Here is a 24,664-nt window from a genome sequence, read left to right on the forward strand (position 1 = left end):
CCCTCTCCCTTCACTCTCTCTAAAATCAATAAAAACATTTTTAAAAAAACCACTCAGATAAAAAAGCTGTGGTACATTTATACCATGGAATACTATGCAGCAGTAAATAGGGAGAATCTCTTACCCTTTGAGACAGCATGGAGGGACCTGAAGATCATGCTAAATGAAATAAGTCAGTCAGAGAAAGACAAGTATCACATGATCACACTCATGTGGAATCTAAGTCACAAAATAAATTGATGAACAGAGTGGATCCAGACACATGGAACAGAGTGCGGCTCTCAGAGGGAAGGCAGGGGAGGGTAGGTGGGTGGGTGGAGGTAACCAACCAAAGACCTGTATGCATATATGCATGGCCCATGGATACAGACAATGGGGTGGTGAGGGCCTGGGGCTGGAGGTGCCGATGGGCTGGAGGGGATTGATGGGGGAACAAGGGGACACATATATGTAATATTTTCAACAATAAAAATTAAAAAATAAAACACACCAGGAAATTCCAAAGGTTTTAGGGCTCTGTGCTAGGAACCCGGGACAAAAACCAGATACATATTTTTATTCACCCGAATCTTTACTTTTCCACTGAGTTGCCACCTAGGCCATTCGGACCAAAGGGCAGATGGGCTCCAGGAACCACTTCTCTTTCTAGAATCCCCTTCTCTCCTTCCCCAGCATTCCCGTCCCCCTGGACTTTCCTGCCCTGATTTCCCTCAGAGTCACAGTGTAAGCCTTCCTCCCTCCTTTGAGTCCTTCCTTCTCCCACTGCACATGTTTCGGGAGCAGCCACTCTGTGCTGGGGGCTGTGCTGGGTGCTGTGCTGGGTGCTGTGCTGGGGGCTGGAGGAACACAGACCTGGCTCAGGTGGGTTTGCGGCTGGCCTATCTAGCAGCACTCCACGTGGTCCTGGAAGCCAGGTTTTCCCTGGCACCAAGGGGCTGCTGAACTCCTGGCGGTCTTGTCTAGGATAGAGCTGATCCAACTGAAATATAACGCGTGCTGCACAGGCAACCTAAACTTCTCTAATAGGCACATTTTAAAAAGTAAGAAAATACAATAACCAAATGTCCATCAATGTATCTGAATGGATAAACAAAAGGTGGTCTATTCATACAGTGGAATATTATTAAGCCTTAACAAAGAATGCATTTCTAATACATGCTACAACGTGGATGAGCCTTCTGCTGAGTAAAACAAGCCAGACGCAAAGGGACAAATATTGTGTGATTCTACTTATGTGAAACATCCAGAGCAAATATATCCTAGAGACTGAAGGCAGCCAGTGGTGACCGGGCTGTGGAGAGAGGGGAGTGGCTGCTCGTGGGCGGGTTTCCACCTGGGGTGATGGGAACTCCCAGGATTGCCCTGTGGGAGGAGAAAAGTTTTCCTTGACCTTCGCAAGCCAGGTCAACTGGAGAGGACACACACTTGATGGGATTTTACATGCTCATGGGAGCCGTCACAGGAGAATGAGGGCCCCAAGAGTGACCAGAGCAGGGAGCTTTTGTACCTTTGGGACAAAGAAGCAAAACATTTGTGAAGAGTGACAAGACAAGGGGACTTGGGGGAGTACGTGGTGAAGAAATAACTAGGAAGGTAAGGCTGAGTTTTCCGAGGCTTGCTGTTCAGGGTTCTCAGCCCCAGCCCCCCATCCTGGTGATGGGAAGGTCTCGTTTCCTCCTGGTGCAGGGAAGGGACCTGTCACATGGAGGTTTTATTCACCTGTTTGAGGGAAGACGGGCAAGCAGCCAAGGTCAGAGTGACCTTTCTGCTTCTGCCGTTTTCTCAGACTCCTTCAGCTGGAGGTATGCAATATGTCCAGGTGCTTTATTTGGGGGTACCATGTCCTGAACCCCAGAAGCTGGAAGAAGCTGGGAGAAAGGCATGGGCCAGCTTCTTCCTCAGGACCTCTGGAAGGTACCTTGATTTCGAACTTCCGGTCTCCAGAATTGAGAGAAAATACATTTCTGTTGTTTCAAGCCATTCGAGCCACCTGACGTGTGGTCATTTGATATGGCCACCCCAGGAAGGAAAAAGGAGAGTGAAAGACAACTGCGCCCACATCCCAAAGGGGTACCACCCCCCACACCCATCTGTGGAGCAGTTAGAACCTAGGCCTTGCATTGCTGGACCTGGGTTCAAAGCTTGCTCACCTTGAGACCTGGGCTGTCCTTCTGAACCTGCATGGGCCTCTACTGCCCCATCTGTACCATGGGACAACAGTGCCACCTGCTTACTAGTGGTGCTGTGGGAATGCATGAGATGTGCAGGTGATGGGTAAATGTGCAAATCCAGGGCCTGGCAAGGACCCCACAGAGCAGTGATGTTCATCTCTATCATTGCTCCCATCTTAGGGACGAGGGAACAGGTTCAGGGAGTAAAGTGGCTCTGCCTGGAGTTATCCGTCATCATGCAGCAGGTGGCAGGGTGAGGCCTGCTGTCTGAGTTCAGAGCTTGGTTTCCAGGATGCCCATTCTGTTCAGCCTTTTCTCTGCCCACCACCCTCCACCCCCGGCCGTGTTCTCAAGTCCACCAGCCTGAACTGCCTAGGGGTTACCTGCGTGCTGAGTCTGCGTATGCGCCCCACCTTCGACCTTACTGTCCCCCTGTGACAATGCCCTTTCCACTCCTCCCACAGCAAATGCTGGCTTCCACCAGAGCTGCTTCTTCCTGGAAGCCTTCCCTGACTGTCCTCTCTCTGAGGCCATCCCAGAAGCCTCGCCTGAATCAGCAGGGTCGCTGCCTTCCCGAAGTTGCCAGTCAGAGGGGAGGATGTGAATCACTTATGCTCAGAGCGAGCAGGTCTGTCTGAAGAGGCAGAACAGCAGGGTCTGATACTTGAAACCCTGTTGTTACCGAATTACCCCGATAATGAGGAGAAAGCAGACCAGGGACCTGACGTCTGGTTACATTGCATGTTCCCCCAAGTGGTGCAGGAGTTCTGGTCTCTGTCCGTGTGGGTGTCCTTCCCTCGCCCCATAACACAGGGATGAGAAGTAGATCATTCACTCAGTTGGCTGGCCCTCTGGTGAGAAGAGGGCACCTCCGGCCTTCAGTTACGTCCCACATGGGGCAGCTTTTGCAGTGACCAAGTGCCCCTGTGCCTCTCCAGGGAACAGGAATCTGGGGAGGGACCCACAGTGCTCACAAGCCCAATCGCCACTGGTCTAGCAGAGTGGAATTGTGCCTAAAGGGCTGGCTCATCCCTTAAGCATGTCATTTTAGTCCCTCCTCGCCTGGCCACCTGCCTTGCCAGGGGCACAGAAGAACAGGGACGTGGGGAGCAGGAGTGGGGGAGTCGGTGGCCAGTTCTGAGCTGAGGTGGGGGAGTGGGGAGCAGGGCTCTTCCAGGGGCTCAGAATCCAGTGGGCCCTGGGTGACTTTCTGTCCAGGTTCCCTGTGCATGTGGCTGTCCCGCCAGCTGGGCTGGCTAGAGGCCCACTGGCCACCTGCAGTTTGCTGTGGCTGCAGGTGGCCCCAGAAAAAGTCAGCCAGCTGTTCTCATGGAAACCACCTGGGAGTTGCCTCGGGTACTTCCTCATTCTCTATCTGCCTCCCAGAAAGCCCAGGACAGCCTGGGAAGGGTCATAGCACCACCCTTCCAGACTACCCCTCCCAACCCCCTCTCCTATCTCAGATGAATGAGAGGACTCTGGAGCCTAAGGCCACTGAGGCTCCCAGGGGTCACCATGTCACTGTCTCGGGAAACCACCTGCTCTAACTTACTGGAGAGGCCTGATCTCACACGGGCCAGCTGATCGTAAATCGGGGCCAAGCGAACGAGCGAGCAGGCCTTGCACAAGATCTCCAGTTTCAGGGGCGTGGGCAGTGCCCTGCGATCCTGAGGCTCAATGACTGTGCTTCCACCCTCCCCCAGGGCCACGTGGCCCTGCTGGGCTCCCACACTCAGATGGACAGCCTCTCAGCCAGGCCAGGTGGCGGTTTCAGAGCCCCCAGGGGAGGAAGGCCTCTGTGATGACGTATGTGTGCGGGGTGGGGAGTGCTCTCATGCCTCCATCCTGCCTATTGCGCTGCAGCCAGAAGACCTGGGGGGACACGCTCCCAATTTGCTGCTGGTTTAATAGCTATTTCCAGGCAATGGTGGGCGGGAAAGAGTTTTCATAGGCATGTGCTCTGGGGGCAGGGTTGCTAGATTTCGCAAATAAAAACAGAGAAAGCCTAGTTAAATGTGAACGCCAGAGAACCAAGAGATAATTTCTAGGGTAAGCATATCCCATGCAGCATTTGGGACATGCTTATGCTAAATATTATTCGTTGTTTATCTGACATTCAAATTTAATGGGGCGTTCTCTCTTTTTTCTGGCAACCAAACCGGTGTGGTAGGACAGCCCACAGATTTTGAGGCCCTTACGCCCTTGACTTTTCCTTCTTTCCCCTCCCTCCTAGACGTAGTTATTTGTGGAGTCGGGTGTCTAAATATTTCAATCAGGATTGACATTTGTGATGAGGTCTTGCTGTCCCCCACACACAAACCGGCTACTCGTTCACATCCCCCCAGCTCCCACCACGAGTGAGGCCCTGGCCACGTGGCCAGCTGGTCCTCCTGGTACGTGACAGGCCACCTGGAACGGTGGTCAGGCTGCCAGCGCGACTCCGAGATCGAGAAGAGCGCCCTCTGCTGTTGTGCAGCGCGCCTGCACATCTGGATTTTGACCACCAGGACTTTTCTTTCTCTCATTTACTCCTCAGACTGGGCTGCCCACGGACACCCAACTCCCATTCCCCCAACCCTCTAGATTCAAGGAAAATTCGAGCCATTCGGAAGGCACCGCCGCCCTGTTGAAAACAGTTGAGTGCCCAGGCTGTGCACAAAAGGGCTTTTGATTCCTGGGGGCGGACCTGCCATCTGCTGGAGGGGCACTCCCTTCCCACTGCCCAGCGTGCAGGCTGGGGCACAGGGAGCAGGATTAAAGGTTTCCTGCCCGGCCGGCCGCTACATCCTCTCCTGCTCCTCGCCCTGGCCAAACCGCCCGCCACCCCCCGACTAGGCATAATTTTAGAAACGTAATAGTGGCTGCCCTGCACATTCTTGGCCTGAAGCCTGCGGGGGCAGGCCCTCACAGCATACAGGCGTTCTTTCTTAGGCCATGTCAATAGAGAGCCTCTGTTTTCCCCGGGGACAGGTTTCTGAGGGGCCATTGTGCGCCGAGGCCCTCGCACACTCACTCCTTTGTGGGGACTCCCCGCCACCCCACCCCACCCGGACTGCATGATTTTGCAGGGTCAGTGCCAGCTTCTCTCTGCCTTGTTGGGGTCCCCAACGCCACCAGGAACAGTGGGGTCAAGGGATTCGAGGGCCCCAGGTGGTGGTGGTGGTGGCGGCGGCCACAAAGACCCCTTTGCAGGTCACTGGGGTCATTTGGTGTCTTCAGCTGTAAATGACCGGCTGGACCTCGGGGCCGGGAAAAGAAGCCGGCAGGGCAGTGTGCTAGGGTCTGGAACTTGGACCACAGTCAAGGATTTTGTTTCCTCCTCAGACCAGGAAAGCCTGCAGTCTTTTCAGATTTCAAGGAATCGCCCCATTCCTGGAACGGGCATTCTCGAGGCTTCTGGAGTCTGAGGAAGAAGAGGGTAGGAAGGAGACACATTCAGAGTCTAAGCACTCGTAGGGCAGGCTCGAGGCTGCACGCTTTCTCTCCTTACTTTCTCTGCAACCCTAGCAGGCGGGGGAGCAGTGATGCACCCATTTACAGATGAAGAAACTGGGGTTCTGTGAGGTGACCTGTCCGTGGTCACAGCCAGCACAGCAGCCAGAATCCTCTACCTGGGGAGTACCCCTCCCCCTTCTTTTCTTTTTAGCAGCTTTATTGTGCTATCATTTGCATACCATACAATGCGCCCATTTAAAATGTACAGGTCCACCAGTGGGTTTTAGTATAGGAGAACTGTGCAAACATCACCACTGTCAGTTTCGGAACATTTTTATCATCTTGAGAAGAAACCGGTGCCCTTTAGCGATCACCTCCCAATCCCCTGCTCCCCCAGCCCTAAGCAACCACTTGTCTACTTTCTGTCTCTAGGGATTCGCCTATTCAGAGCATTTCATATAAATGGAATCCTGCACCGTGTGACCTCTGTGCCTGGCTCCTTTCACTCAGCATCAAGGCTCATCCACGTCGTAGCATGTGTCATGTGTGAAACTTCATTCCTCGTATGACTGAGTACTGTTCCATTGTGTGAAGAGACCACATTTTGTTTATCCGTTCATCAGTTGATGGACATTTGAGCTGTTCCCACCTTTTTATTGTTGTGAATAATACTGTTACGAGTGTTCGTGTGCACGTTTGTACTTCTCTCAGGGATCTCCTGGTCTTAAGCAAACCATTCAAATACCTACCCAGTGTAGGCCTTTCCACTCTGGGACTTCCCTGGCTGGGACCCCCTGCCCAGGCAAGTCCAATTTACTCCTCAGCTTCCAGCTTCCAGCCTTTGCTTACAGTGGCCGCTCCCTGTCCTCTCAGCCATGGCAGGAGACAGGGAGCTCACGCTGCACTTGCCTCCTTTGCTTACTGCCTTTGCCGTGTGATCTTGGGCCACTCGCTGGGCCTCCCTTGACCCCAGTGCCTTTGTTTCTGAAGTGAGGATCTAATTCTGACCTCATGGAGCTGCTCATGAGGATTGAGATGACAAGAGATCTGGGGCTGGAAGCCCGGGGAGGGGTGATGTGGTAGTGGGCGGGCATTGGTTCATCTTTTATCAGCTAGCCCTGCCAGGTTCCACCTCAAGTTAGTCCCTGGCTGTTGTCCAACCACTCTCATCCTGCCTCTAAGAAGCTTAGGCTAGAGCAGAGGTTCTTAACCGGGGGTGAGTTGGGCCCCCGGGGACATTTGGCAACAGGCATCTTTGATTGTCGCAATGGAAGTAGGTGTTACTGTATCTGGTGGGTAGAGGCCAGGTGTGCCGCTGAACACCCTGCAATGCACAGGACACAGCCCCTAGCAACAAGGAATGATCTGGTTTCAAATATCAACAGTGCCAAGGTTGAGAAACCCTGATGGAATGGTATCATTGTTACTCATTTTTCACATGTATGTAATTTATTTGCAACCTTGTCTCTTGCCAGAATGGATTAGAAGTAACTAACAAAGATAGCAACAAAATAATTGGATTTTTAAAAATGAGGAAACTACGGTAAAAAAAAAAATTTAATAAGAGGGAAGGGAAATAAAACAGCACCTATGCTAAAACACAGTCCTGCCTCCAGAGCTCGGCTGTGCCTTTGGTCTGAGATTCCTAGTCGCTAGAGCAAAAAGGGAAACAATGCATTTCAAGATCCTCACCTTTCTAAGTTGAAGACAAATGAAGAGCTCCAGGGAAGTGTGGCTTTACCGGGCCTGGCAACTGCAGGATTTTCTCTTGTAGGCCCTTGAACAGGGACCAGGGAGAAGTGCTGGAGGCAATAGCTCTGTCCTCAACACCAGCCCTACAGGGAGCACAATGGTGAGTGTCACAGCCTCTAAAGCAGCCTCTGATGTAAGGCCTTCTTCCCGCTCCTGCGAGTGCGGTGGTTTATGTTCCCAACTAATGGCAGAAAACAGGGCCCCTGCCGTTCAGAATAGTGAAGGAATAGGAGTTCCGAAGCCGGCCTGCCTGGGGCCAAGTCCTGGACTGACTCCCCAGTAGCTGTGTGACCTTGGGCCATTCTCTAGTTTAAATCTCTGTGAGCTCACTTTCTTTATCCATAAAACAGGGCAGAAATGCTACGTACCCCGCAGGGCTGTGGGGGGATTAAATGAGATGGTATGTACCTGGGGGTGGGGTGTATGTGTTTGGAATCCAGTCCTGCTCTGGACGACGGGGTGGTGGTGAAGATTTTTGGCTGGGCGACATCCTATAGCCAGAAGTGGTCAGATCTGATCCTGCTGTGTTCCTACCTAAAACCTCCTCGGATTCCTCATTACATAAGGGCAGCATTCAAACGCTGTATCCCAGACCCTTGGGGCCCACTCCTGACTTAACCACAAATCTTTTTTTTTTCTACACTCACTTCTATTCTATGCCCCAGTAATTCCAAACTCCAGCATATTGTCAACCTGCCAGGCCTTTGTCCATGCAGTGCCCTCTGCCTGGAACGCTCTCCCTCCCTATCTGCTTCGCTCAGATATTAAGACTTGACCTGAGCATCAGCTCCTGTATAAAGCCTTTATTAGATTTCCCACCCCCTAGGGAATGATAGTTTCTTTATACAGCTCCTCCCCAGCTATTCCACTAAGACTGCTGTCAGAATGCATATTACTCACCCACTTATTGATTCATACACTCATTCTTTAATTCACCCAGTCACTCATTCACTTAATGATCCATTCATTCATTCTGCATTCATTCATTCATTCATCAATCATCAATAGTTGGGAGCCTACTGTTGCCAGCCAATGTTCTGGGCAATGGGGATATAGCAGTGAACAAAATGGACGAAAATCCCTACTCCTGGGCCTTGGTGTCTTTAGGCCTTATACCTAGTAAGTGCCCAATAAACTGCCTGATATAAACTTCTCCAACTTTACCTTCGGCCTCCCCAGCCCCATGCCCTATGTCCTATCTAGTCTCCCAAACATGTACCACAGGCTCCCACCTCCTTGCTCTTGCTGTTCCTTCTGCCTGGAATGCCTCACAAGGTCGGTCCCATTGTCATTCCCACTTTTCAGGGGTTGAGGCAGCAGCTCAGAGAGGTTGCAGAGCTTGCCTCAGGTCACACAGCCTCTGAGCCTCAGAGCCATTGTCGAACTCAGGTTCTCCCAACTGCAGGCCCATGTTGGCCAACAGCCGGGCTCTGAGCACTGTTCATGCAGGGCCTGTGGCTCTGAAGGCTGGTCATATTCCTAACTCCATATGTCAGCCAAGGGTCCAAGGCTAGAGAAGGGAGATGACCTGGAATGATGCCATGAGGCCCCAGGCCGGGGTCCATCAGTGTAGCAGGGCTTCTTAACAGAAAGGAGAGGTCATAATCAGATGGCACTCTGCGATCGGCTGGCCTGAGTTCAAATCCCAGCTTCCCCACCTACCAAATTCTGTGACTTCGCTAAATTATTTCACCTCTCTGAGCCTCAGTTCCCTCATCTCTAAAGAAGGGTTTGTAATAGTCTCATTGGATTATTGTAAAGATTAAATGATATATTATATGTGAAAAAGAAAAACAAAACAACATAATCTAATAATTGTTAGCCATTGTCATTATTGTTCGAGTGTTATTTTAATAGTACTTCATTTTAATTAGGATTGCTCAAAATAAATAAGAGGACTCAACCACTAGCTTCAGAAGTTTACATTCCTCGGCATTGGCCTCACTTCCTCCCAGAAGCCCTCCCTGACCACCCCACCCAGGTGCACTCAGAGCCTCTCTATCCTTCCCCCGTGACCTTTGGCCATTGGCAGTTATAAATGCACCCGATGGTCTCATTTAAGGCCTGTCTCCCCACTGGACTCAAATTGGGTCTTGACCACTACTTGTTCTCCATGACCTGCCCCCATGGCTGGCATCTAATAATAGTCAATAAATATTTGTTGTGTGGCCTAATGAGGAGAGTGAGATGCCTTTGGTCCTCCCTCTGGGGCCCAGGGGAAGACATTCTTGGAGTCCTCTGGGAGGAGGGAAAGCAGGCCAGGAATTCCTCTGAAGGGTACCGTTGAGGCCACGTGGGTGTTGGTAGGGTGAGGAGTAACCCCCAGCCCTGGGACTGTGCCACATGCCAGTCTGTCCTCACGATGCTGGGGAACAGGTGGGAGTGGGTGAGGCTGGCCCAGCACAGGCTGTTGGTGTGTGTGTATGTTTCCTCACCAGCAGGTTGAGGGCTGTTGTTAGGTAAAGTGTAGCACCTGGCCAGTGAGCTAGTTCCCCACACTCTCTTCACCTGTTCCTGCAGGAGTCACCACCTCGCTGTGTGGCCTTGGGCAAGTCACTTCACCTTTCTGTGCCTCAGTTGTGTCCTCCTCAAAAAGGGACAATAAAAGGTGTTACCTCTCAACATGGCCGTCAGGATGAAATAAGAATGTCCATGGCGTCCAGCTTAAGAATACTCTGACCATGGGAGCTGTTTTTTTTTTTTTTTAAACCATTCCCTATCCGTATCTGTTCAGTCAGCAAGTATTTATGAAGTACCTACTATTTGCCAAACAAGCTGATTGCCAGGTGATGGGGACACAGTGAACAGGATCCTGTTTCGAACAAACCAGATCCTTTTTCAAATGTTTGTGAGACGGTCAGGGAAATGTAAACCCGGGCGGGATGACATGGATGAAGTCCAGTAATCTTTCATTTCTTTTCTGGGACGTCGTGGCTTTGTGGTTATATTTTTAAAAACAGTCCTCGTCTTTTAGAGACTCAAACTGAAGTGTTTACAGATGAAATGATGTGATGGTAGGGATTTGCTCCAACATAATGCAGTCCCCCAAAAAGAGTTTATTAAAAATAAATCCAGCGGTGGAAGGGGGTGTGGGGGCTAGAGGTGACATCAGATGCGGTGGAAGGTGTTTGTAATGGTCCATGATGAGTTTAACAAAAAAGCGATCCCTTAACTAAATGGATGATTATACGCCCCGCGTGAGCGATGCTCTAAGGAGAAAACGGGGACCCGAAGGTGGAAGAGGAAGGCTTCGGTGGGCCGAGTCTCGATTCTAAGTGGATGGTCAGTGGCAGGTTTGCAGCGGGGATGGTGGCCCCGGTCTTGGGTGTGGCTGTGTGTGAACCGCCCAGAACATGCAGACTCACCATTAAGGGCCCTTTCCCTGTATTCTCCTCTCAATCTCTCTCTTTTTTCTCATTCCTTGTTTCATTGCAGTTCCTTTTCTTCTCCTTCCTCTCTCCCCTCTTCTTTCTTTGTTGCCCATACTCTTGCTCTCTCCCTCTCCTCTCCTCCTGCCCAGCTCCGAGCTGCAGAGGTGAGGCTGGGAAGGGGCCACACACTGGGAGGCGGGCAGCCCAGGGAATGGGGGTCTTGTTTGGAGGCAGGAAGCAGCAGCTTTTCAGACATGAGGGACCCGAGGTCTCATGGGGACCCACAGGGGTCCCTGAAGGTAGAGCTGGCACTGAGCTGGGTCCCTACCCATCCATCTGCCCTGTCTGGACAAACGATGGCCCTGTCTTCTCTGCTCAGCATGTGCCCAGAGTTATGTTTGTGTGTCCCCCTCCCCACATCATTTACTGAGACTTACCCCCAATATGGTGGCATTAGGAGGTGGGCCTTTGGGAGGTGAGTAGGTCATGAGGGTGGTGCCCTCGTGAATGGGATTAGTGCCCTTAGAAAAGAGACCCACAGGGCTCCCTCCGCCCTTCTACTCTGGGAGGACACAGAGAAGACGTCCATCTAGGCACCAGGAAGTGGGTCCTCACCAGACACTGAATCTGCTGGTGCCTTGATCTTGGGCTTCCAGCCTCAGAACCGTGAGGAATAAGTGTCTGTTGTTTATAAGCCACACAGTCTGTCATTTTCTGGTAGGGCAGCCTGAATGGATGACACACCCACATTCTTCATGGTCACAGCTACTGACCAAGTCTATGTGCATAATTCAGAAAAAATGCCCTCCTCCCCGCCCTGGCTTCGGGACGCCGAGGACCTGGCTTCCAGGTTTCCGAGGAGGGAGGAGAGGAAGGTACCCTCGCTGCCCCGAGAGCCCTCAGGCTAGGTCCGCTCTGCCGGCCTGGGAACGGGGCCTCTTGGGTCACAGGTGATTCAGGTCCCATGAAGGAGGTGGCGGTGCCTTAATCACTCCAGCTGGCCCCTGCTCTTTCCAAAAGCAGGTTGGCAGAGCCTTGCAGGGCTTGGAGAGGTCTCCCCTTTCCTTTCCAGCAATCACACTTCTGGGAATTTGCCCGGAGGAACTAATCCTAAAAGACAGAAAAGAAAGGCCAATGGCCCCGCGGTTGTCTACTCCAGCCGACATCTACAATAGGAGGTCATCGGGTGTGACAGGTATGTTGTGACTGCACGGGGGAGTCTTAAAGTTTTTCTAAAAAGGAGTTATGAGAATTCTTTACCAACATGGAAACTGCGATATCACGCTGAGCTGACAGCACAATACCCACACGCGGAGATGGTCTGGCTGGGCTGGGGGTCCAGAGACTTTCCTAACAGCCTGTGATATTGTCCTATTGCTCGAGTGCCAGGAAACCCGCCTGCGGGTGGCGAGGGGGGTCCCAGCCCCGCTTCCCAGCTGGCAGCCGCATCCCCAGGGCTCTGCCGCCAACCCAACGCTAAAATCCATTTTGGAAAATGAAGACTGACATCATAAGGCGTGTTTCCTTTTTGGAGGGCCCTGTGGCTTTCTGGAGGGGAGGGAAGGCCACCTGGAAACCAACCAGGGCGGCCCTGCAAGCCCCTGGGAGGCAGAGCCCGCGGGGCCAGGACATGGTCTTTTTCACATCAAAAACCTGTCGACAGCTCGCCCCGCACGGCCTCCCTCCTGGAGACTGAGGCAGGCGTGTTTATTTTCTCTAAAAGGTTTAAAAAGGTCTTTATTTTATTGCAAAAGCAATACATGCTCATTGTTTAAAAGAAAACCCCAAATAGTACCAAGTTGTATAAAATAAGGCTCCCACTCCCTTCTCTTCAGAGGGAGCCTCCCGGTCTGTTTGGGTCCTTTCTTTCGTTTAGATATTTTCCATATCAAGGGTTTTCAAACTACTTTCAAGCCACAGTGAAAAAAATAGATTTTGCATTGCAACCCAGAACACAGACACCAGCATATTCTTAAAACGTAAAGTTTTATGCAGTGGTACTATCATAAGGATGGGGTTGTGTTCTATTCTGTTCCATTCCATGCCGTTCTGTTCTACTCCATTCCATTCCACTCTCCTCCACTCTGTTCCATTCCATTCCACTCCACCCCGTTCCATTCTGTTCCATTCTGTTCCGTTCCACTCCATTCCATTCCATTCCAAGACAAAGGTGCTGGTCATAACCCAGTCAGATGGTTCCATGTCCCACTGGTGTGGCATGACCGTCTGTGGACAACTGCTGTAGATGTTAACACACAATGTTGATTGCTCACTGGTGCTTTTAAAGAAATTTTTATTTTTAAATGATGGTCAACATAGACTATTATGTTGGTTTTAAGTGTACAGCATAGTGATTAGACATTTATTTGGCGTATGAAGTGATCACTCCCATAAGGCTCGTACCCACCTAGCACCACACACATCATAGTTATTACGGTATTATCGACTGTATTCCCTATGCCTCGCTTTCTATCCCAGCACAGTTTTTATAACTGGCAATTTGTACTTCTTATTCTCTTTGCCCTTGAGGATTTCATAGCCTGCTTTCCCTAAATGGACATGCAGGCCTATTTCTTCCTCCTTAAGCAACAGAGGAAATTACTGAGTGGTTTTTCATGATGTATTTGTCAGCTTCTTCTTCTTCTTTAAAAAAAAAAATATTTGTATTGATTTTTAGAGAGAGGAAAGGAGAGGGAAAGAGAAGATAAACACCAATGAGGAGCAACATCGATGGCTGCCTCCTGCATGGCCCCCCCGCCACCCCCCACCCCCCGCTGGAGAACTGAGCCCCAAACCCCGGCATGTGCCTGGACCAGGAATCAAACCAGCAACCTTTTGGTGCATGGGTTGACACCCAACCAACGGAGCCACACCGGCGAGGGCTGTCAGATTCTTCTTAATAGCTGTTCGTGTTGTCCCTGGTTTGGGCCGTCACCAGCAAGGTTCTGGGGGATCTCCCATTCACGCACAGACGCAAGGACATCTGAGCAGTGACACAAGCACCTCTCAAACGTCTTGATTGCTCCTGGGAAGGTCCCAGGGAGGGGTTCATCAAGAGCGCTTCTGGGAGTAGAAGGACCCTTTGCCCCCCTGCATCCAATGACTACACAAGACTTCGTATCTGCTTTCTCAACCTGCTTACGATGCTGGGAAATACCTATGTGCGTTTTAGAAATGAGTCGGTCCCCTGTTCACTTCTCCTTTCTCCTCCTCAGCTTCCCCTTTGGTCACTCCAGGGTGTCAGGGAAGGGGACCCTCTTCAGCCCTGATTCCAAAGCTTGTCCACGCTGCTGGCTTTTCCGTTCCTAGGCTCAGGCCTTTGTTTTCTCTGGTGAGGTGAGTAAGTTTCCAGGTGGTAAGAGCTGGCTCAGGTGCACATGCAGACAGCTGGCATGGGCCCGCAGCTGCAGTGAATTAGAATGGGCCCTCTAGTTGCAGTCCTGTCTTGGGTTCAAATCCTGCTGCTGACACAGCGGCAAAACCCTGGGTCTCAGTCTCTCCGTTATTTATAAAACGGGGACTATAATTCTTTTGCAAAAAAGGGTAGAATGATGGGTAAGCACACAGACTTAAAAAAAAAATTTGTATTGATTTCAGAGAGAGGAAGGGAGAGGGAGAGAGGATAGAAGCATCAATGATGAAAGAGAATCATTGATTGGCTGCCTCCTGCACGCCTCCTTCTGGGGATCGAGCCCACAATCCGGGCACGTGCCCTTGACCGGAATCGAACCCGGGACCCTTCAGTCCACAGGCTGATGCTCTATCCACTGAGCCGCACCGGCTAGGGCAAGCACATAGACTTTAGAAAGAGCCTGTTTGGATTCTGATCCTGGCTTCGCACTAACTAGCTGTGTGATCTTGGGCAAGATACTTAATTTCTCTGTGTCTCAGTTTCCTAGTGTAAAATGGGGAGATTAGTGGTGTCTACCTCATAGGGGGAAATGATTTGGCATGTAATAAACAATTACTTTTTTTTAAATTATGGTTTTAGAAAGAGCATATTCGTGGTTCAGAAGGCGGGAGGTCTAGTAACGAGCATTTAACCCTAACTCTGTCTAGCCAAGGAGGGAGAAATGATCTTAGAGGTCCCTTCCCCAGCAGGTTTCCCAAGTGTTGCTTCTACCTCTCAGTGTCTCATTCCAGTGGCCCCAAAGATGTGTGCCTGAGGTGGGCAGGGCGATGGATAAGGGTGTCTGCCTCATAGGGTTAAACGAGTTATAGGATTTGGCATCTCAGAAAGGTAGGTAGGTGGAAGGGGAAGTAGCATAATTCACCTTTTTTTGTGGAAACTCAGGATAACAAGGCCTCCTGATGATGCTCCCGGGTTGGGCGGGGCCTCAGGGCTACCTGTGCTGGGAGCAGGATGCAGAAAGGGGGAGTGAAGTGTGTGGAGGGTGTCAGGGTTCTCTCCCTTCCCTCCACACTGCCTTCTCTTTATTCATTTGGGAGACCTGTGCTGGGCATCTGGGGCACATGGACAGCAACACACAATGATCCCTGTCCTCCCAGAGCTGACAGTCTAGCTGGGGAGACAGACGTGGAATAACAAACATAATGCTGTTAACTAGACTGTGGTATAGAAGAGTGGGGGAGGTGTCAGGAGGCTGGGGGAGGAGGCTGCAATTTCAGATAGGGTGATGCATGTGGGCCTGGTTGTGAAGGAGACATTTAAGCAAAGGCTTAAATAAGGGAGCGAGCAATGTAGATACCTGGGGTGCCAGCGGTCCACTGCGGGTGGACAGCCAGTGCAAAGGTCCTGAGGCAGGACTGTTCGGAGACGGCAGGGAGGTGTGCACGGCTGAAGCAGGTGAGCAAGGGCAAGGGTGTTCGGAGATGAAGGCAGAGAATAAATGGGGCTTAGGTCATATAGGGCTGTGGAGGCCTTAGGGAGGGTCCTGACACCTCTCTAGACAGTGAGGAAACTGAGTCAGGAGCTCAGGTTGTGCTGGGTTTGTGCCATGAGTACATTTGCTTGGGCAAGACCATTTTCTTATCAGAGAGCTGTGGCTGCTGCTAGCAGAGCAAAACTGAGGTTCCAGAAACACAGGGGGCACGTCCATAGGCCTGTGGATTTTTGTTTTGGGTGGAAGGGGAGCTTAGAAACAACAGCAACACAACGATAATAATAGCTATGAATGACTGAAGCCTTACCATGTGCCAGGCCGGGGCCATGCGGCTTCCCTTCAGGAGTTCATCTCGCTGTCATGGCCACACTGGAGATGGCAGGGCAGCTAAGAAAACGGGGGAGTCTGGCAAGAGAGGTTGGCTGAGGTCCTGCCACCCGGAAGGAGCCAAGAAGGTGACGTGGTCTAGGCGCCAAGCCAAACTCGAAGGCCTCACCACTGCCCTGACCATTTCCTCAAACGGAAGGGGCCTGACTGCCCATCCCCCACCCCCAAGCCCTGGCCAGACCCTCTGGACGTTGGGCAATTCCAGGCTTCCCCGGACCGACATGCACAGCCCCCGGCCTGTATTTCTCCCACTGGCTAGATGAGAAACCGACCTTGAACCAAGTTCAGCAGCTAGTGCTAGGCAACCTAGGACTGATGGACAAACACTGGTGTTCAGGTTCAAACTCCAGGAAACACAGAAACAGTCCAGCGATGGTGTGCCTGGGAGAAAGCCCCAGACGAGGAAGTCCCTTTGAAAGCTGGGTGGGAAGCTGGCACCCGTGTCCCGGGCACCTAGAGAGACAAAGGTGCAAGGGACAGAGGGCCTCTGTGGGTGCCCCGAACGAGGGGAGGAATCTGCTTGGAGACCTGGTTGGGCTGGGAAGTTGGCAGATTGCTTCCTTTCAGACTGGGTCTTGTTTCAGCCCGCACGGAACTGCTTGTTTCTGTTTTGCGGGTTGGGGCTCGCGGAGACTGCACCGAAGGGAAAGGCTCTGAGGTTCAACTGCCTGAAAGACACGGATATGGGTGATCTAGAAGGCTCTAAGCTCCAAGAAGCTCTCCATGACCTGGTGACTAAACACAGACTTGGAGCCAGGCAGCCTGGGTTCAAATGCCGTGGCTACCATTACTAGCTGTGTGACCTTTGGCAACTTGCTTAACCTCTCTGGGCCTCAGTTGTTGCATCTGCAAAGTGAAGATATAATACTTCCTCATAGAGTTGTTGGGAGGCCAGTGCCTAGTGCACCATGGGACTTACAGTAAAATGAACAGGATTCTGGGATGCATGCTCCACCCACACCATCTCTCCTCTCCGCCCAGGGCTACAGAATGGATCTCAGAGAATGAAGCTCTTCCAAGCCACAAAAACGTGTTCTCTGGAGGCTACGAGGAGGAGCCAGCGATGATGGCAAAGTCACAGGGCACTCGCTTATTATTGATTTATTATTTATCTCTCCTGCTGCCAATCAGAACATACTCGTAAACTCCAGGGGAGTCAGGACCTTGCCCTTTATCACCCTGGTCCCAGCCCCAGGAACAGTCAGCTGAGGGAACAAAGAGGCTGTGTGGTAGCTCAGGAGTCAGCCAGTCCCAGTTCAATTCCATCTTCAGTCACCTGCTTGCTGTGTGATGTGGGGCTCGTTCCTTATCCTTTCTGGGCCTCAGTTTCCTCATCTGTAAAACAGGAGGGGTTTGGGAAGAATAAAAATGAGATAATGAATGAAAAAGCACCCAGCGGGGGCCCAGCGGTGTTTCCCACCACTATCCTCGTTGTCACTGTCGTCATCATCTGTCTGCAGTGGGTGCTCATGTGGGTCCCGTGCTGATTGCTGTGGCTGCCGCGTGTTTTGTTAGGTAGAAACAGAGGCAGGCACTCAGCATGGCATCTGGGTGTTGGTATTAAGGGCGTCAGCCTCTCTCCTCCTGAGGTCACATTTCCCCTGTTGTTTGTAGTGTTGCCCGAAGCAGGTAACCAGGTCCTCCTTCTGGGCAGCCCGAAAAGGCCTCACCTGCTACTCAGTGGGCCTGGTGAAGACAGAGGCGTAGACCGTCTTCTACACCTGGGGCGGGGGCGGGGGGGGGGGGGCGGGAGCTGACCAGGTAATTATGGGCCCCAGGAAGCTTATCTGGGCCTCCACCTGGGCACTGGCTGCAGGTGCAGTCGCCCACAGAGACCAGGGACTGACTTGGAACTCCTGCCCTGGCCAGAAGCAGACAGGCAGCTGACATTGCCAGACAGAACAGAAAATACTCAGTTACATAGAAGTCTTAGGCAGTGAGTGGTGTGGGTTTTTTGTTTGTGTGTTCTTAGTTTCAGTATGTCCTGTGAAAGGCTGGGCATGTATCACAGGTCTGCAGCATTTGGGACATACTTATACTAAACAATCACTTGCTGTTTATCTGAAATTCAAATTTAACTGGGCATCTTGTGGGTTTTTTTGTGTGGTTATTAAAACATATATATTTTTATTGATTTCAGAGAGGAAGGGAGAGAGAGAGAGAGAGAGAGAGACATCAACACCCCCCACTGGGGATTGAGCCGCAACCTGAGTGGGAATCAAACTGTGACTTCCTGGTTCACAGGTCGACACTGAACCACTGAGCCACGCTGGCCGGGCAGGCCTCTTGTGTTTTTATTTGCTATATCTGGCAATTCTACCAAGGCCTCTCTCTGCCCCTGAGCGTCCAGAGCCCCAGCCCCAGCAAGGACAGAGAGCCAGGATCAGGCACCGGGCCCGGGTGCTACCTTGGGCAAATCTCTCCTCCCCCTGGCCTCAGTATCCCCATCTGCATAACGCGGCAGTCAGAATGTCTGCTTTTGCGGGATGAATTGTGTGATGTGCGTGGGAAATGTGTTTTGGAAATGGAAGAGGTGTTATGGAAACATTAGTTACCAGAATTCGTTATTATGAATAACACAGACCAGTCAGTGGAGGCTATTTCTGGAAACCGAATTCCTTTTTTGAAAATTAGGTGGTTTTTTTTTTTATAAAGCAATTTGTATTTATTCTTGAAATGTTAGATAATGGAGAGTAGCAAAAGGAGAAAAGAAATCCTAATTTTTATCATTCAGAGACAACTTTTTATAGTGTGCTGTATCCTTGAAAAAGTATGAAGACTTCTTTCCAGGTGTGTGTGTGTATTTTTCTTTTAAACAAAATGTATCATATTCTGTATTTTTTTTAGGCAACCTGCCTTCTCCTCAGGCTGCTGTCATTTTATCATTTTTAAAGTAGAATGAGGAACTCTCACCCAGAGGAAGTCTGTCCCTTTCTGTCCAGTCCCTGTGGTTCCACGGTATTGGCGTGTGTGTCTGCTTCCCAGATCTTGTTCTGGGCCCTTGCGGGTTCGAGCACAGCTGTGAAGTCTTCAGTGGGAAGAGAAGACAGTCAGAGTTCATGTAACACTGTGTGTCCCCCCCCCTCCCCCCCTCCTTCTGTGTCCAAACAGGGCATACATGAGATGCCTGGTTTGCTTTTATTAAAATTGAGGTAACATTCACATAACATACAGTTTAACATTTTAAACTCTACAATTCAGTGGCATTTAGTACGTTTCAAATATAGTGCATACCAACAGTACATGCCTCTGTGTCAACTTCCCAGAACGCGTTTAGCATCCCAGAAAGAAACCCCATAGCCATTAGCAGCTACTCCCTGCTCCTTCCAGCCCCTGGAGACCACTGATCAGCTTTCTGTCTCTTAGGAGCTGCCTATTCTTAGAATTTCATGTAGATGGAATCATGACATGTGACCTTTTGTGACTGGCTTCTTTCACTTAGCACACTGTTTTCAAGTTTTATCCACATTGTGACATGTATCAGGACTTCCTTCCTCTTATGACCAAATAATATTCCATCATATGGGTATTCCACCTTCTGTTCATCCACTAATCAGTTGATAGATATTTGTTTTTTCCCCACCTTTTGACTATTGTGAGTAATGCTGCTGTGTATATTCCTGTATTAATTTTTGTTTGAATACCTACGGATGAAGGAGTAACTGCACCATTTTATTTTTATTATTTAAAAAAATATGTATTTTTATTCATTTCAGAGAGAAAGGGAGAGGGAGAGATAGAAACATCAATGAGAGAGAATCATTGATCGGCAGCCTCCTGCACGCCCCCTACTGGGGATTGAGCCCACAACTCAGGCATGTGCCCTTGACCAAAATTGAACCCGGGACCTTTCAGTCCGTAGTCCACACTTTATCTACTGAGCTAAACCAGCTAGGGCATAATTGCATCATTTTATATTCCTACCAGCAACATATGAGGGTTTCAATTTCTTCACATCCTTCCCAACACTTATTTCCATTGAAAACATTTTATGACCGCTACATGGGCAATGGGTGGTATCTCATTGTAGGTTTCATTTGCATTTCCCTGATGACTAACGATATTGAGCATTTTTTCATGTGCTTGTTGGTCATTGGTACATCTCCTTTGCAGAAATGTCTATTCAAGTCCTTTTCCCATTTTTAATTTAACTTAATTTTATTGTTTTGTGGTAAAAACATACATAACGTAAAATTTACTATTTTAACCTTTTTTAAGTGTACATCTCACTGGCATTAAGTACATTCACAATGTTGTGCAACTATCAACACCATTCATCTCCAGAACTATTTTCTTTAAAAAAAAAGAGACAATTTTTAAATTTTTGTTTATATTTGTTTTAAAAAATATATATTTTTATTGATTTCAGAGAGGAAGGGGTAGGGACAGAGATAGAAACACCAATGAAGAAAGAGAATCATTGATCTGCTGCCTCCTGCACATCCCCTATTGGGGATCAAGCCCGCAACCCGGGCATTTGTCCTGACCGGGAATCCAACCGCAACCTCCTCGTTCATAGGTCAACACTCAAACACTGAGCCACACCAGACGAGCAAGACAATTTTAAAAAGCGGTTTTAGGTTCACAGAAAGCTTAACAAGAAGGTACAGAAATTTCCCATATCTCCTGGCCCCACAAGTACACAGCCCTCCCCAATATAAACATCCCCACCAGAGAGGTACATTTGTTACAACTGATAAGCCTACATTGATATTGACACATCACTATCACCCAAAGTCTGTAGTTTACATTAGGGTTCATTTTTGGTATTATATACTCTATGGGTTTGGACAAATACATAATGACAAATACCCATCAGTATTTTCACCGTCAGGGCAAATGCCTGGGTTGCAGGCTCAATCACCAATAGGGGACGTGCAAGAGGCAGCTGATCAATGATTCTCTCTCATCCTTGATTTTTTGATCTCTCTCTCTCTCCCCCTTCCTCCCTGAAATCAATACAAATATATTTTTGAAAAAGTTTCCTGAGAAACTTTTTTATTGTTTTTATTGTTTGTTTGTTTTTTTTATCACGAAAGGTGTTGGATTTTTGTCAGATGCTTTTTCTGCGTCTATTGAGACCATCATTTGGCCAGTTTACTTTTCTTCCATCCTTGGAAGTATTGGGTTGGAAACTCAATCTCTGTGGTTTTTCAGGATTAAAACAAAAGAGTTATAGCCAGGCCGGTGTGGTTCAGTGGTTGAGCATCGATCCATGAAGCAGGAAGTCAAAAGCCCGGGTTGTGGGCTTGGTCCCCAGGAGGGGGCGTGCAGGAAGCAGTGTTCGATGATTCTCATCATTGATGTTTCTCTCTCTCTCTCCCTCTCCCTTCCTCTCCCAGAATTCAGTAAAAACATATTTTTTACTGTTCTCCCCATAAAAAAAATTGCATACTCACAGCTGTAGTAAGTTTTTAGGGCAGATGAAAAAACAAAGCCAGCTCCTGCAGTTTTGGGGAGAAAAATGACTAAAAATGTGGTAGCACCAAGTAAAAGAAGAGAATTCAGGTGTGTGATTGCTTTTCGCTCTATAGAAGGGAAAAAGGAAAGAACAGGAGGGCGAAGGAGAGCATCACAGTAGGCTGCTTTTTTAACAGTTTGCTCTGACAGATTTTCTGTAGGGCGTGTGTCTTGCTAGCAATGGTCTAGGGCAGTGGTCAGCAAACTGCGGCTCGCGAGCCACATGCGGCTCTTTGGCCCCTTGAGTGTGGCTCTTCCACAAAATACCACGTGCGGGCGCGCACGTACAGTGCGATTGAAACTTCATGGCCCATACGCAGAAGTTGGTATTTTGTGGAAGAGGCACACTCAAGGGGCCAAAGAGCCGCATGTGGCTCGTGAGCTGCAGTTTGCCGACCACTGCACTAAAAGATTGGCCTTACTAATAACGTGTACCTGGCAACTCCCTATACTTGGAGGACTTTGAAATAGCCTCTGACTGAGTAACAGGTGCATGGCTGATGGTAGCTTGGTTGATGTAGTGAAAGGAGGTGAGTGGACAGGGATGGAGAGGACAGTTTGCTATGGGGCCTTGGGCAAGTCACTCTCCCTGTTTGGGTCTCATTGTAAAGGCAGGAGACTCTGCCACCAGAGGAGTTCTAGGCTCCAGGTCTATGAATCCACCCATGACAGGGCTCATAAGCTGTCTGCCCAAGTGGCATTTCTCTAGACAACCACGTTAGAGTTTTATGTTCTCAAAGCCAAGCACAAGCTCATTAAAGCCCTATGAAGACTCACCAGGGAACCTGGCTGGGTTAGGACTGCTGCTATTATTGTAGCAGGCAGATGGGCTCTTATCAAACAGGCAGGAAGCACCTATTTGGGGACAGAGGGTTGAGTGGCTGTTGAAACAGGAGTTACTGATTTCCAGAGCTTTTAGCGATGAAGTGAGACAGTGCCTAGGGGTTAGAGGCCATTCTGGGACATACAAAGGTAGTAAAATAGCAGCTAGGTTTTATTCAACACAATCTGTGCTAAACCCTTTGCCTGCATTATCTCAGTTAATTTTTACCAGATCTTATGAGATAGGTACTGTTATGCCCATTTTGCAGACAGGACACTGAGGCCCAGAGAAAATGACTTGCCCAAAGGCACAAGGAGTGTCTGGGCTGTCTGGATGCGCCTGAATGTACAAACTTGACTTACGGGGGTATAAAGGCCACCCTCACCAGGACAGGGAGCGGGGGGATCCCTCAACGCGGGATCTGGGATTCCAGGTTGGTGGTCCGCGTGTCTGAGGGTGGGGGAGGAGAGGGAATGCCAGAAATGGGCGACTAGAGGGGTCCGGAGGGCAAAGGGGGCCGAAGTCTAGAGGATCAGGGGTGTTCAAGGCACGAGGCGCGGGTACCGGCAGCGCGCGGAGGCGGGGAGGATCCGGAAGCCCCGGCAGCAGCTCCGCCCCGGCGAGTCCAGCCGCCCGCCGCCTGCGCTGCGGGCTCAGACCTCCCGGCTCGACTGGCGGCGCGAGCGGCGGTGAGTACGGCGAGCAGCTGGACGCTAATGGGGGGCGGCGGGCCCCCCCCCCCCCCGGACCGGGAGCGCGGGTCCCTGCGGCGCGAGCACCTGCCCGGGATTCGGGCGCAGTTGAGGCCGGGAGTCCCGAGGCATCGTGCCAGTCGCGGCGGCCCACGAACCAGGCGGGTCCCGGGGTGCGCGACCGGGTGGAGGGCGCAGGGCTCCGGCTGGAACTCTCTCGCGGGCCGGTTTCCAGCCTCCAGCGCTGTCTCGGCCGCGGGACAGGCGGGGTTCCGCTCTTGCGCCCCGAGTGGGCCGGGCGCCCGCGGATCGCGTGCGGTGGGGTCGCGCCCCTGCGGGTGCGCGGTGCTCCCTCCGCGGAAAGGTCGTCCCGAGTCCTTTCAGGAAAGTCGGGGTTCGCTCTGGCGCCCGCGATCTTAAAGATGAGATTTCTAGAATCGTCACCCGAGGATTTAGAAACAAAACCAAACAAAACCCAACCAGTTCCCGGACGCAGGTCTCAGAAGTTCGGCTTCTAGGGGCCACGCCATCTGCGCTTTTGTCCTCTCCTCGGGAGAGCCTCGCCGGGCCCAGGACCGCCCTTAGTGGGTGCCTGTGTGGACACCTGAGGGCCTGGGGAGCACCGGGAAGTGAGAATCCCGGACCCAACGCAACCGGAGCCTTGGCCGGCCAGGCGCCCCGCCCCGAGATTGGCGCCCGGTGAGCGCTGGAGTCTGCCCATTCGCCGTCAGGATGAGAGCTGGTGGCACAGGCAAGGGAACCCGTGGCAGAGGTGGGTGGACATTGCCCCTCCCGCCAAGCGAGGCAGGGGCCCTCCCCTCAGCTTTCCAGGTCAGTGTGCATCTGGGCAGTGGGTTGGGTGTTATGCCAGGAGCTCCTGATTCAGGTCAGGATGGGGGTGAGGGGTGTGTGTGTTGGGGAAATGGTGATTCATGGAAGGGCCATCATTTCAGGGAGCGGGCCTGTTGGACCTTCACTTGTTTTCACTTTTGTCCTTTGGGACAGTGGGGCTGATGTCACTCACCCTTTGGTGGTTGGGAAATCCCGTTTCTGGAAGCCACAGGGCATTTCTGTGTAACCCATCAGGTTAGGCTTTCCCACCAGTCTTCCCATGGGGGTACATCTCTCCCCTCTGCCTTGGTTCAGGGCTGTCTGGGAGGAAAGTTGGCCCCGCCCTTCTCCTGGGGCCCTTTTAAGGAACACCATGGTTTGCATTCATGTGAGCTACTTAACTTTCCTACCCCTACCCCCGGGGCCTTCTCAGGGTGGCTCTTTTAAATTGAGACTACCCTGGATGCCTGTGAAGAGAGATTGTATCTGGGATTCTACCACCGTTTGGTTTTTATCATAGTTGGATCAGAATCCAGAGAGCAGGTGACTCGCTCTATCTGGCTAGAATAACACCCATGCTGTACTTGGCTTCCCCCACAGCCAGCCCTGGCTTTGGATTCTAATGTGCACCAGACTCTCTAAGAAACACTTACTGTAGATCTACAATGGGAGAGGCCCATCTTCCCTCTTTCCTATTCCTTTAAGGCATTAATAATAGATGCTTTTATTCACTTTTGAAAAAGTATCCTTGTTGTAATGTTTCCCTGGATTAAGTGACTTGGTGATTGATCCGATCCGGAGGATCAATTGGGTAAATCTCTAAAATACTAGACTGAAGGAATTGGCTGTCTTTGGTGAGTAAATTTCCTGTTGTTGCTTCAGTCCATTTTATGGGCTG

The 24,664-nt window shown here is 50.7% G+C and overlaps 1 protein-coding gene across 3 annotated transcripts in view; it reads left to right on the top strand.

Annotated features, from left to right (window-relative positions):
• LITAF (lipopolysaccharide induced TNF factor) overlaps nt 1-24,664 on the top strand; it is a 103,116-nt gene that overhangs the window by 52,837 nt on the left and 25,615 nt on the right. Inside the window, exon 1 of one of the 3 annotated variants that reach the window (XM_070412973.1) lies at nt 22,867-22,932. The exons of 1 other annotated variant lie outside the window; for it this stretch is intronic. The gene's annotated coding sequence lies outside the window, so the exon portion shown is untranslated. Of the gene's footprint in view, nt 1-22,866; nt 22,933-23,701; nt 23,767-24,664 lie in introns of those variants that run through there. One more of the 3 variants, XM_070412974.1, reaches the window with a different exon arrangement.

Source organism: Myotis yumanensis, unplaced genomic scaffold, assembly GCF_028538775.1.
Source record: "Myotis yumanensis isolate MYYU_CA2020_CCGP unplaced genomic scaffold, mMyoYum1.0.hap1 SCAF_4, whole genome shotgun sequence".
NCBI lineage: Eukaryota > Metazoa > Chordata > Mammalia > Chiroptera > Vespertilionidae > Myotis > Myotis yumanensis.